Genomic DNA, 12,072 nt, shown 5'->3' with positions numbered 1-12,072 from the left:
ATTTTTTCTAAAGTTATGAAGAATAATGCAATATTAAATATTCATATAATAAAAAAACTTTCATATAATCTTTCCATAATTACAGAGCAGGAAAATAAAATCTATATTCATCTATTTATGTATGTATCTCCTAACTTAAAGTGGTTATAAGGCTAAATAAAACACAACAGAAAAGCAGATTTAAAATAGAAGCAAAAGACAGAAGCAACATCTCCTGCCTGTGGGATGACGAAAGATTTGACCAATTTTCAAAACCTAACATCAGAAACAGTTACAGTAATTTAGAAATATACTATATCATTGTGAAGTCAATCACAAAGAACTTGCATAAAGATTTGCCAAAGAGCAACCCAGACCAGACCAAAGGAAAACCACTACAGCAACATCTGCTGAATGACCTAAAATATACCATAAGATACCGCAACTGTTAAAGCGCCAAACAAACTTCAGCACTGACGCCAACACACAGAGACAAGCTGGGGCTTTAAACGGAAACTGTAAGAGAAACGCAAGAGTGGAACTGATAATGATACCAATGGGTAACACTAAAAACTTTCTCCTGCCTATACAGCATGTATCAATAGAAAATAAATTCCATTTACAAAGTGACTGACTACAAACCTTAAAGTATAACTTCACAGACATCGAACGATAAAAAAAGTACTTTATTTCTACCAAATGAACTTTTTTCCAAATCAAATTTAGATTACATGCCTTCTTATCAGAGACATTAAGGTAATTTTTTTAAATGAGGTAATTTCTAGTTAAAATAAGTTATTAGTTTACAATTTTATTTATAGTTGTTAAGTTCTTCAAACTTATTTGGCCCTCCTTTACAGTAATTCTATAAAATAGGGTTTTATATTAAGTGTACAGTAACTTTGGGGCAGTAGCTTGGCTTAAACATAAAAGGAAAAGCTGGAACAAAATCACTGTTTAGTAAGAAGTCTCCAACCGCGAATATGTAAGGTATTAACTCCTTTCTTTTCTCCCAGCTATTTAAAAATGTATAATGATGTGCTTTCTCTGTGCATCCTTGATCTTTTTCCAGTAAGTAAGAAAGCAGAAGAGTAATAGTAGGAAAATATACCTGTCTTGGCCTTTTATTAGGTTTGCGAAGTATAATTTTATTTGTAATAGCTTTGGAAATGGCTTGTCATAAAAGCAACTACCAGCTGAAAAAGAAAAGCACTATCAGAAATATGGGTGTGGGCCTTGGGAAGGGAGGGAGAGAAGGAAAGACAAATATGGAGGTGGAAGAACAGATTTCATTTTTCTGACTCATTGGGATGGGTTTCGACAATCATTGACAATTAGGTTAAAAAAAAAAAAAAGCATCCTCTGAGGTAAAAAAGCAGCTTCCCTTGTGTCTCCTGCTTGCAATGCAGGAGACCTGGGTTTGATCCCTGGGTTGGGAAGATTCTCTGGAGAAAGAAATGGCAACCCACTCCAGTATTCTTGCCTGGAGAATCTTATAGACTGAACAGCCTGGAGGGTTACAGTCCATGGGGCTGCAGAGTCGGACATGACTGAGTGGAGTCCAAAGCCATGAGGTAAAAAAGGGCAGTCCTGTTTTGGACAGAAGATAACTGATGAAACGCAATCTGTAAACCCCAGTAACAGATTCGCACAAGTTTTCTCCTCTTTAGCAAAAATGCCTAAGCTAGCTAACTCCCAGTCTTCACCCTTCCCTTCAAAGGTTCCAGGTTTAGATATGACCAATATGACTTCTGTTTTCCAAGGTTATCTCTAACCTTCTCCCTCTGATAATTTTTTGTTGTTGTTGTTGTTGTTGTTGTTTTTTGAGGCAAGGAATACGACTTTAATTGGAAAGCTGGCTGGCTGAGAAGATGATAGACTTCCTCTACATGCAGATTACTCAAAGATCAGTGTCCTTCAGTTCACTTACTATAGGAAGGGAATGCCCTAAATATGTACCCGTGGCACTCATGGCTAGGAGGAGAAACAGACTAACAAGCATTCACAGCACAGTATGATTTGTGCTTTGGAGAAAGCCCTGGATGCTCTGATAATACACAGAAGAAGAAAGAAACTTTCAAGTTGCTCGAGGACACATTATATAGCATAAATCTTCCCAGTTAGCATATGAACTCCTAGCTTAAAATTAATTTAGGGTCATGAGTGTAGTTAAGGCACTGGGTATTTCCTTTCATTAAATAGGTGATCCTGTTCTCATTGGCCTTTTGGATACTGGGCAACAGGAACTTATAGATAAGGATACTGGGCAACAGGAACTTATAGATAAACCGATGGTCCATTCAAACTCATCTTTACACAAGATAGCTTTCCTTCATAGTGTGGTTCTGTATTTTATCTTGGAAAGATAACTTTTCCCCTCTTAAACAGCTTACAAAATTCTCATCCCAGGCACCTAACAACTGTTTAAACTGAAAAAATCTTTACCAAAATTTGTTATAATAAAACTCTTTTCTTAAAAAAAAAAAACCCATAAGCAGCAATACTATGTTTTGCTTTAAGAAGAGAACAGAAAATACAACAAAAGTTTACAAATCATTGAAACATATGATCCAGGATTTCTTGAAGGCTTTTGTTTTGACCTCTTTCTGCCAGTGCTCATGTTCCTCATTCTGTGTGGTCTGGCCACACTGCCACTTCCAGCCCTCACTACGGTTTTCTTTGTCAAATCCTAGGTTTCTTCTTCCTCATGCTTCACTCACCACTTGGTATACAACAGAAATGTTCTCCATTAGACTCTAAGCTGCTTGTTAGCAGAGAGTTTGCCATAATAGAATTATACAATATTTCTTTAGATTTAGTCATTATAATAGCCCAAAGTAAGCACCTTAAAAATATACTGAATAATTTTTAAAAGGGATCTTTTGAAAATTGAGAAATATGAATATGAAACCAGAATGTTGCAAGATTAAAGAGGAATAAAGAAAAAAATCTAGTTATAAAGTGATTATTTTAAATCTAAAAAACCAAAGTGTAGATGAGTCATGGAAGAAATATATATATAGTCAACAGGAAAGGACTGAGTCATTACTGAGAGGACTTCAAGGAAGGGTCAAAAAGAACAATGCAAAGTCAAGTTCTTAAACACTGCTGGTATAGTCTGAGATTTTACTCAGAAATACTAATTAAAGGGTTTATTTTTAAGTAAATCTCAAGATGGTAACTACTAAGAACCAAAAAAAGGAAAAGTGCAGTAATGCTAGTGTCGCTAAAACCGATGCAGATACCAGTGATCTGTTCACATCTCACACTGGCTGCAGACTTAAAAACTCACCTTGGGTGATTAGCAGGGTTGGCAAAGTAAGGGAAATACGGGTCTGAGGTGTACACAAGCAAAACCATTTAACAGAACACAGACAATGCAGCAGTGATGGTCAAGAACTGAACTTTAATAAGCGAATCCTGTACCCTCAAAGTAGAAGCAATGAACAATCCCCTCCCCTCTAACAACAGAAAGAACTTCTGTCCAGAAGAGGTAAAGAAAACACAAGTGCTTTAAACATAATTGCCAAGAAAAAACCACACACACACACACACACAAAGTCAAACATACAAAAACAGCAACTCATGAGCTACCCCTCTGGAAGGCTTTTAAGTCTAGTGTACAAATATCTTCCCTTCACACTGCCTGCTGGAAACAGGCACACCTGACGGGCAGACGGCAGGAACTGGTTGACGAGGTGTGCTCTCCCCTCACTCCCCAGCTGAGGACTGCAAATTACCAAGCAACGTTGGACAGGTACGGCTTGGATCCTGTTAATTTCAACATCAGCCCACAACTCTCAATTCTTTTTAGTTGCATGACTGATACAAAGGTAGTTAACTTCCATCCCTTTAATAAAAAGGGAAAGGAGGCAGCGCAAATCACAGGCAAAATTTTCCTGTTTCATGTGTGTTTAAAGAGTTTTAAAGGGACCTGGAAGTCAAACCACTAAATGCAGCAAACATGGGAGTGAACAGGAAAATATTTTCTGATGTATATGGAAGGCACTGTCATATCACTTCTAACCTCACACTTAAGATGAATCTGTCTTCTATTCTTTCCAATACAGAATCAATCATTTGATTTTAAGCTATAAGCAAAATTATAGGTCATAGGTAATAAAATTATGTTTAAAAAATAGGAATCTGGTTGAGTCTTTTTGAAAACAGAACGTATCCTATTGTAAAACGAACATTTTCTATCTATACATATTTTCTTTTAAATCAAAATCATCCTTTGAATAGGTAGGACCAAAATTGAAAAGATCGAAGTACATAACAAGATTTTCAGTCCTCTCTATTCCCCTTCCAGGTTAAAAAAAAATGTTAACTAGTTAATTTCTTTGGGTTTTCTTTATGCAAATACAAGAAAATAAGATTATACATGCTTAATTCTTTCCTTTCTTATACAAAAGGTTTTGTACCACATTCACTGCTGTGCACCTTGGTCTTTTCTTTATTATTAACAGTATGCTCTGAGGATCTTTCTATTAATCACATCCCTAGTCTTTTTTTGTAATGGCTGAAAAGTATTTCATTGTATAAGTGAGCCATAGTTTATTGAACTTGCTCTTTACTGCTGAACTGTTCCAGTTGTTCCTCACCTTTTGACGTTACCAGTGACACTGTGATGAGTAACCTCGCATGTAGGTCATCTTATCCTTGTGTTGGCGGATCTACCTGTCCAGCTTCATCCAGAGCCACTCTCCCTGCTTCTCCGCATGCTCTGGACTCACTGACCTTGACTGGCTTTTGCATCTTCTATTCCTTTCCCCTATGGCTCAGAGGTAAAAAAATCCATCTGCAATGCAGGAGACACAGGAGATGTGGGTTCGATCCCAATCTAGGCTGGGAAGATCCCTTGGAGGAGGGGGATCTTCAACCCACTCCAGTCTTCTTGCCTGGCGAGTTCCATGGGCAGCGGAGCCTAGCCACGGCTGAGCACGCACCCACTCCTTCTTCCCGTGCACACCTCGGTTACCTCCTCTCCATCCCTGTGGACCTCAGCTCCAGAGTCACTTCCTCTCTCATGTCAAGACATGCTCCCTTTGTATGCTCATAAGACCCCCCTATTTTCCCTTCACGGCACCAATCACAGCTTGCACTTCTGTAATTAGCTGCTCAATGTCTATTTCTCTTACTTGACTATAAGCTCTATGACAGCAAGGCCATTATATTTCCACTACTTGACTCAGTGACTGACATGAAAAACAAGTATTGAATATTTGCTGAAAAAGGAATAAAAAAAGTCAAATGTGCCAATCACATATCAATCTATTCTTCATATTTTATGTGTCTCTCTGTTCTACCTTTTAAGGATCTCTTGAAACCTTCAGCTCACTCCACTTCCATTAACACTACCCCAATCCTCGCTCCCATCACCCTGTTTAAACTCCTATACTCACTCTTACGTTCTACTACAGCCTCTGCACCATTTTGAAGACTTGTCATTTGCCAAGAATTCCTGCAATGGATTCCCACCAACACTCAAATAAGCTCTCCCCTAACGTGGCTGAAAAAGTTGGCTTAAAGCTTAACATTCAGAAAACTAAGATCATGGCATCTGGTCCCGTCACCTCATGGGAAATAGATGGGGAGACAGTGGAAACAGTGTCAGACTTTATTTTTGGGGGGCTCCAAAATCACTACAGATGGTGATTGCAGCCATGAAGTTAAAAGACGCTTACTCCTTGGAAGGAAAGTTATGACCAACCTAGATAGCATATTAAAAAGCAGAGACATTACTTTGCCAACACAGGTCCGTCTAGTCAAAGCTACGGTTTTTCCAGTAGTCATGTGTGGATGTGAAGAGTTGGACTGTGAAGAAAGCTGAGTGCCGAAAAATTGATGCTTTTGAACTGTGGTGTTGGAGAAGACTCTTGAGAGTCCCTTGGACTGCAAGGAGATCCAACCAGTCCATCCTGAAGGAGATCAGTCCTGGGTGTTCATTGGAAGGACTGATGCTGAAGCTGAAACTCCAATGCTTTGGCCACCTCATGCGAAGAGTTGACTCATTGGAAAAGACCCTGATGCTGGGAGGGACTGGGGGCAGGAGGAGAAGGGGACGACAGAGGATGAGATGGCTGGGTGGCATCACCGACTTGATGGGTGTGAGTTTGAGTGAACTCCAGGAGTTGGTGATGGACAGGGAGGCCTGGCGTGCTGCGATTCATGGGGTCGCAAAGAGTCGGACACGACTGAGCAACTGAACTGACTGACTGACTGACTAACGTGGCCTGTAAGGCCTGCATGGTTTGGCGCCTGTTCACCTCCCACAGACTGTTCCAATTACTTGGAATACTCTCTGCTTCTCACTTTACCTGGTGAACTTTCAACATCACACTCTAATAGGAGCCTGCCCTGACCACTCGCTGGCCACAGCCACAATGTATACACACACATACATGAGTTTCGGTGTGATCTGTGGTCAGTGTTGCTTCCTTTGTTGCTATCTGGTTTCTAAGTTGTGTCTGAGTCTTCGGGACCCCATGAACTGTAGCATGCGAGGCTTCCCTGATTCTTTCACCAGGCTATAAACTCTGAGGGGAGAGTTTTTTTCACTTTTGCTCACTGGGTCCAGAACAATGTCCAGAACACTTCTTGCTACACAGTATATAATACTTGACAAATGTTTCCTAAATAAATAAAAAAACAGTAACAACATGAAATTACATGGCTGGAATGCACTCAGGAGTTACGTTTGGAAATAAAGCTGCAGGAGTGAGGGATTGCTTCACAGGATCCAAATGGAGGTGACCGTATCTGGCACAGTGTTGCGGCTGCTCACTGTACTTCTACCTTCCAACCCATAAAGGCTTATGTTTCATTCAGAACCAGGTTCTTTTACCTATAGAATATAACTTCACATGATTTAGGAGCAAATACCAAGAATACTGTTCATGCCTACAGTTACAGAAAGAAAGATGACAGTAAATCACTGGCACGAATCTTTTAAAAATATCAAGAGTAAAAAATGAGAGTTCTTTAGAGAACGGGAAAAAAGATTTCAAGAATGTATCTACTGTACATATTAAGTAATGATTATGAACTGAACATGCTTCTCAAAATTTGGTAACAGATAGCCATTTTTTAAACTCAGAGGCTCATATCTTCTTAAAGAGAAGAATATGTTTGCTCTCCTAGCCTTTCTCAGCATTTACAGAGCATTTTTATAAAAATGTAGTAGGCTTTGAGTATTTTCTATAACAGAACATATTTGTATACAGTGACTGGGTCACCAAAACTACATATATAGCTGTCTCACATTATCTGCGTTTACTTTGTTTTGTGTTTTTTAAAAATTGAAGTAAAGTCGATTTACAATGTGTCTTGTTTTTATTCTCTGTGTATTCCCCTCTTTCTCTATCTCATCACTTTTGTTTATTGGACTTGTCTCTGATAAGTTAAATTCATAATAACATATGTACGAAATAAATTTGTAATAGAGAAGAAACCCTAACATACAGGATTATCACTGTATTATAATTCTATATGAAACATGATGTGAGTGAAGTTCTTTTCATCAACCTAGTGTTAAGAATGACTATAATTTTTATGAAATATTTTTTAAAATTAAGTATATTAATCAAACACGTGTCTAGGATAGATCCCAAGTCTGGCTCATCTTTTTTCTCTCAGCCTCCCAACCCCCAACTCCCTTGTCATCCTTTGAGTTACTGACTATAACAACAGAAAAAACTGTGCACTTAATGGTTACACCTAATTAACTGACATTACCTTAAAGTAAGAATATATTCCATCCTTCTTAAAGTAAGAATATAACAAAATTAATGGGATTCTTACTCTTTATTTATCTAAACTATTGTTGAATCTCTGATATATTCAGGGTCCTCCCCACAATATGTTAGTAGATCTGAAAAGATATTTACTTGTACTCTTAAATTATAATTATCTTAAGGGAAATGTTAATCATCTTAAATTACTTTTTTCACATTCTACACGGTTCCAACACATAAAAATGTTTGAAAAAGGAAACATGGGCTGCTCACATTGATGTGCTTGTTTTCCTCTAATTTTTTGCTTTCTTTCCATGAAAACAGTATGTATTGCAGACAACAGAAGCATTTCTGAGAGAGCATGCTGTGCCTCACTAAACCAAAGAGCAAGGTAAGCATCTAGTCTGCCCTACGTGACTCTTACTCACCTCCATCTCCTCCCTTCCCTTTTGGGAAGAAATGCAAACATGTATGTGCTAAATTACTACTATACATTTAACACCACTGCTAGGCATCATGAGGCTGTAAAAGAAGGCACGGTACCTACTTCGACAAAGTCTACAAAGCACCAGAAATGACTATTTTCTTTACCTTGACTATATTTTTTAGCCTATGTTTTGTTTTGAAGTTTGAGAGGAACAATAAAAGGTAAACAAAGTGCCTTAAGTCAGAAAATAGCTCAAGTTACATTATTTAAAAGTCTAGGGGAAAAGAAATATTGATGAAAACAAACACTATAAGAGTCTAATTAACTGTGCTCTTGTTATGCAACTCAATCTTGTTTAGTAAATAAGAAAAAGAATTCAGAGGTTTGTTCACATTAAAGGTAAACACAACATATCGGGGATGGAGGATAGGGCAAGGGGGTGCACAGAGTATAGACTGTAAACAGTAGAATTCAACTTTTTCCATTAAGGGAATGACAAGCATGGACACATGTACACAACTCTCAGCATTACTGCATGTACAGACATACCCAGGTAAGGACACACAGGTATTTTTAATACATACCTATTCCTTTTGTTTTGCCGGAGAAAAAAAAGGCTAGACTAAGTACATATAAACACCTCAGTTTTCTAATAGAAAAGAATCTACCTCCCAATCACTCTCAATTTTTTTCCTTAAGTTCTGAAAACAAAATAAACAAAAATATTCTCACAATGTTTGGCCACTAAAACTTATTACGATAGTCACAGGACGATCTTTAGTCCTTTACTCAATGACTATTTGCTTTCAGTTTTGCACTATTCTAGCTGTTTGATTATCTGGCCTCACATTTTATAAGAGGAGTGTCGCTATAGGAGGATACTCCAAAAGCCAGGATAACCAAAAGGACCTCCCTCTCCCCGCAATGTCCCAGCAAAAGGAGGTGCAAAAACAGCTTTAGAAAAAAAACAATAGCCTTTAGGACATCATGAAATTACAAATTAGCACTCACTGATGTTTCAGATGACTTATGTTTTTTTAAAAATTCAACATATGATATTTAAAAAATAGCTTATATTTTGCTAAAATTCAAGACAACTGCATATAAAAGAAATACTAAGGAACAAATTCAGCTGTAGTTCACAAAAGAAGAAAACCCCCAGATCTGAGGCATTTCAAAAGCAAACAGGGGTGACAGGCAGTTCCTAGGCCTAAAGACCTGCTTTATCCTCCCCTCATTAGAGCTATTAAAGAAAAAAGGGGAGAAGTTGCTCCAACAAAAGCAAGAAAACAAAAAAATTCTTCTTATGAGTAGAAGTTTTCAGCCAAATCATAGCTGTCTACTGCTTGAAATAACTGAGATCAAGAACAGTATCTCTTTACAGTTTTAAAGAATTATATACAAAAGATAAAAATGTTAAGAGTTTCTTTACAGATTTTATTTTAGACAAAGCTGACTAATTACTGAGTTGAAACTGAAGCTTGATGACAACTGTGGAAAACCCCAAGCAGGGTATTTCTAGGCTGTCTATGAATATAAATAAGATCCTTGAGAATAAATGCACTTTTTTTTTTTTTTAGTTTATAGTAAGAAAGGTCTAAAGAAGAGAAGATGAGACAATCACAATATTATTCTCAAAGTAATGACTTCTAAACTTTAACCTCTGGACCTCTGACCCTGTTCATCCAAATGGCAAACCCACACCATAAAGTTCCTATCAACTGTTTCCATGTGAGTATCTTGTCGTCATTTCAAATTAAACACCGAGTTAAGTAGAACAAGTTCCCAACCTTCATCCCTCATAACCTTCAGGCCAAACGAGCTTCCTCTGTCAATTTCCCAACTCCTGTCATGCAGCTTTGAAACCACTGCTCTTTTCTCTCTCTGCTAATGGAGAGATCCTAGTTCAGGCTTTTTACAAGGGTGCCTGAAGAGTGTTTTTAAGTCACAATTCTCTATTATTCCCAACTTTAAAAAATTTCCAGAGCCAAAGATAAAGATATTTTCATCTGTGAATGTGAGATCTGTCCGACATGTACAATTTATCATTTTTTCCCTCTTCTTTCCTCACTGCTCAGTGTGGCTCCTGAGTCTGAGTGACTGTTGTGATGAAGAGTGAGAGAATAAATGTAAAATGCCTAGTAAATAACAAATAAGTGCGTTCCCTGGTTCATGTCTAAATCTGTAGATCTACTGCCACGTTTCAAAAAGAGCCATATAGTAAGAGAGTTACAGTTACACAGCCCTTATTTATCCCTGTATAATTTGCTGGCAAGAACCAAACAAGCATGGGTGGTTTAGGGACATTAAATATTTCAAAATAAGCTTATCTCCCTTTTTATAAAAGCAAGATAACCTTTCATAGAAAATGTTTAAAATACAGAGAAATACAAAATACAAAAAATATCCATAATCTCACTATTCAGAGAATAGCACACAACAGATACCATTAGGTTCCAATAGAACACAATTACCATTTTAAACATTTCCTAAAATCACTTCCTCTATTAGCAGAGGTCCTGGACCCTCAAATTAGATGAATTCCTTTTTCTCCATTCAAATCAGCTTTAGGCAGAACTCATAAAACGCTAGCACACTTTATGCAGCATGTACTGTAGAGTGCTGATTGAGGGCAGTATGTAAAAAATATTTTTATATTTAAAATATGCATCTATAGCTAAGTATTGACGTATTCTTATCCTTCAAAATATTAAACGAAATGACCAAAACGAGTGCCACAGCATGTGCTCAGCTAAGGAAACTAAAAGGCTCACTGTGCTCTTGCCTGAATAGCGCTGAGCAACCTGTCTGATGACTCGGCTGAGATTTCCTTTACTGACAACATAATGGTTTCAGTGTAATAGAAAATCAGTACTTTTCGTGCACTGTGGCTAAAAGAAAAAAAAAAAGTAAGAGACAGTCCTGGTCTCAAGGAAATCTATGCAGCTCTTATAGTAGCCAGAAGAGTTTCTAAGGAAATATTAAAGAAGACAAGAAGATATCAAGAGACAGAACTGAAAAATACTAAGAAGGTACCTGGGAGAAAGCAGAGCTGAAGTTCTCTTATGCCTTCAGAGGATGTGAAAAGCACAGGACGGACCACCAGTGTGCAGTATGAGACCCCATCTCTCAGGACGCCACACCTCTCCTGTGCTGAGTTCCCGACTCGGAGAACTGCAATCCTTTTCTGCAGGTGATGTTAAACACTGGAACCTATTCTCTTCTTAAACCGGAGCCCCTAGCCTGTTATTACATGAGTCTACCTCCAACAAAAGCTACAGCAGGTCCATATCACCTCTCACTGCTCTAGGCTTTGGATGTGTTCATGTTACATGAAAATAATCTGGAAAATTGATTTCTTAGCTTGTTTCTGTTAGGTTATGCTAGCTGCAGCCCTAATCAGAACCTTTTAGTTATTCTTCACTTATTAGGTACTGAGAAAAATGCTGTTTCCTTCCTGAAATCTGTATCTACCATTAAAAAAAAGTTCTCAAAATGTTCAGAACAGAATCTACCATTATGTAACTTTTTAAAGCACTTGATACCAACACCAGTCTGAAGATCAACATCAAGTATTTTTTGCCAATCGTTACATGTGAAAGACTGGAACAGCACAGCTGATGATGACTTTAATGACAGAAAGGTGAAGAAAGTAAATATACTTTATATACTTATAAACATGAAAACAGTTTATAAATGGAATTTCATTTTCAACAATTCCAAAGTTGACCCTTAAACAATATGGGTTTGACCTGTGTAGGTCCACATACACGTGAGGTTTCTTCAATAGTAAATACTACACTGCATGATCCATGGTGGGCCGAGTCTGCAAATGTGGAGCTGCAGACACAGGGCACCATGGATTCAGGGAAGCAACTGCATTACACATGGACTTTCAACTGCATTGGAGGGTCAGTGCCCCCAATCCCC

At 37.9% G+C, this 12,072-nt stretch overlaps 1 protein-coding gene across 7 annotated transcripts in view; it reads right to left on the bottom strand.

Moving 5' to 3' along the window:
• The window catches only part of ARFIP1 (ADP ribosylation factor interacting protein 1), a 138,410-nt gene that overhangs the window by 15,731 nt on the left and 110,607 nt on the right, over positions 1–12,072 (bottom strand). The gene's annotated exons all lie outside the window — the stretch shown is intronic.

The sequence above is a fragment of the Muntiacus reevesi genome, chromosome 13 (genome assembly GCF_963930625.1).
Source record: "Muntiacus reevesi chromosome 13, mMunRee1.1, whole genome shotgun sequence".
Classification (NCBI taxonomy): domain Eukaryota; kingdom Metazoa; phylum Chordata; class Mammalia; order Artiodactyla; family Cervidae; genus Muntiacus; species Muntiacus reevesi.
The sequence above is the reverse complement of the archived record's forward strand: the minus strand, read 5'-3'. Positions and strand labels throughout refer to the sequence as shown.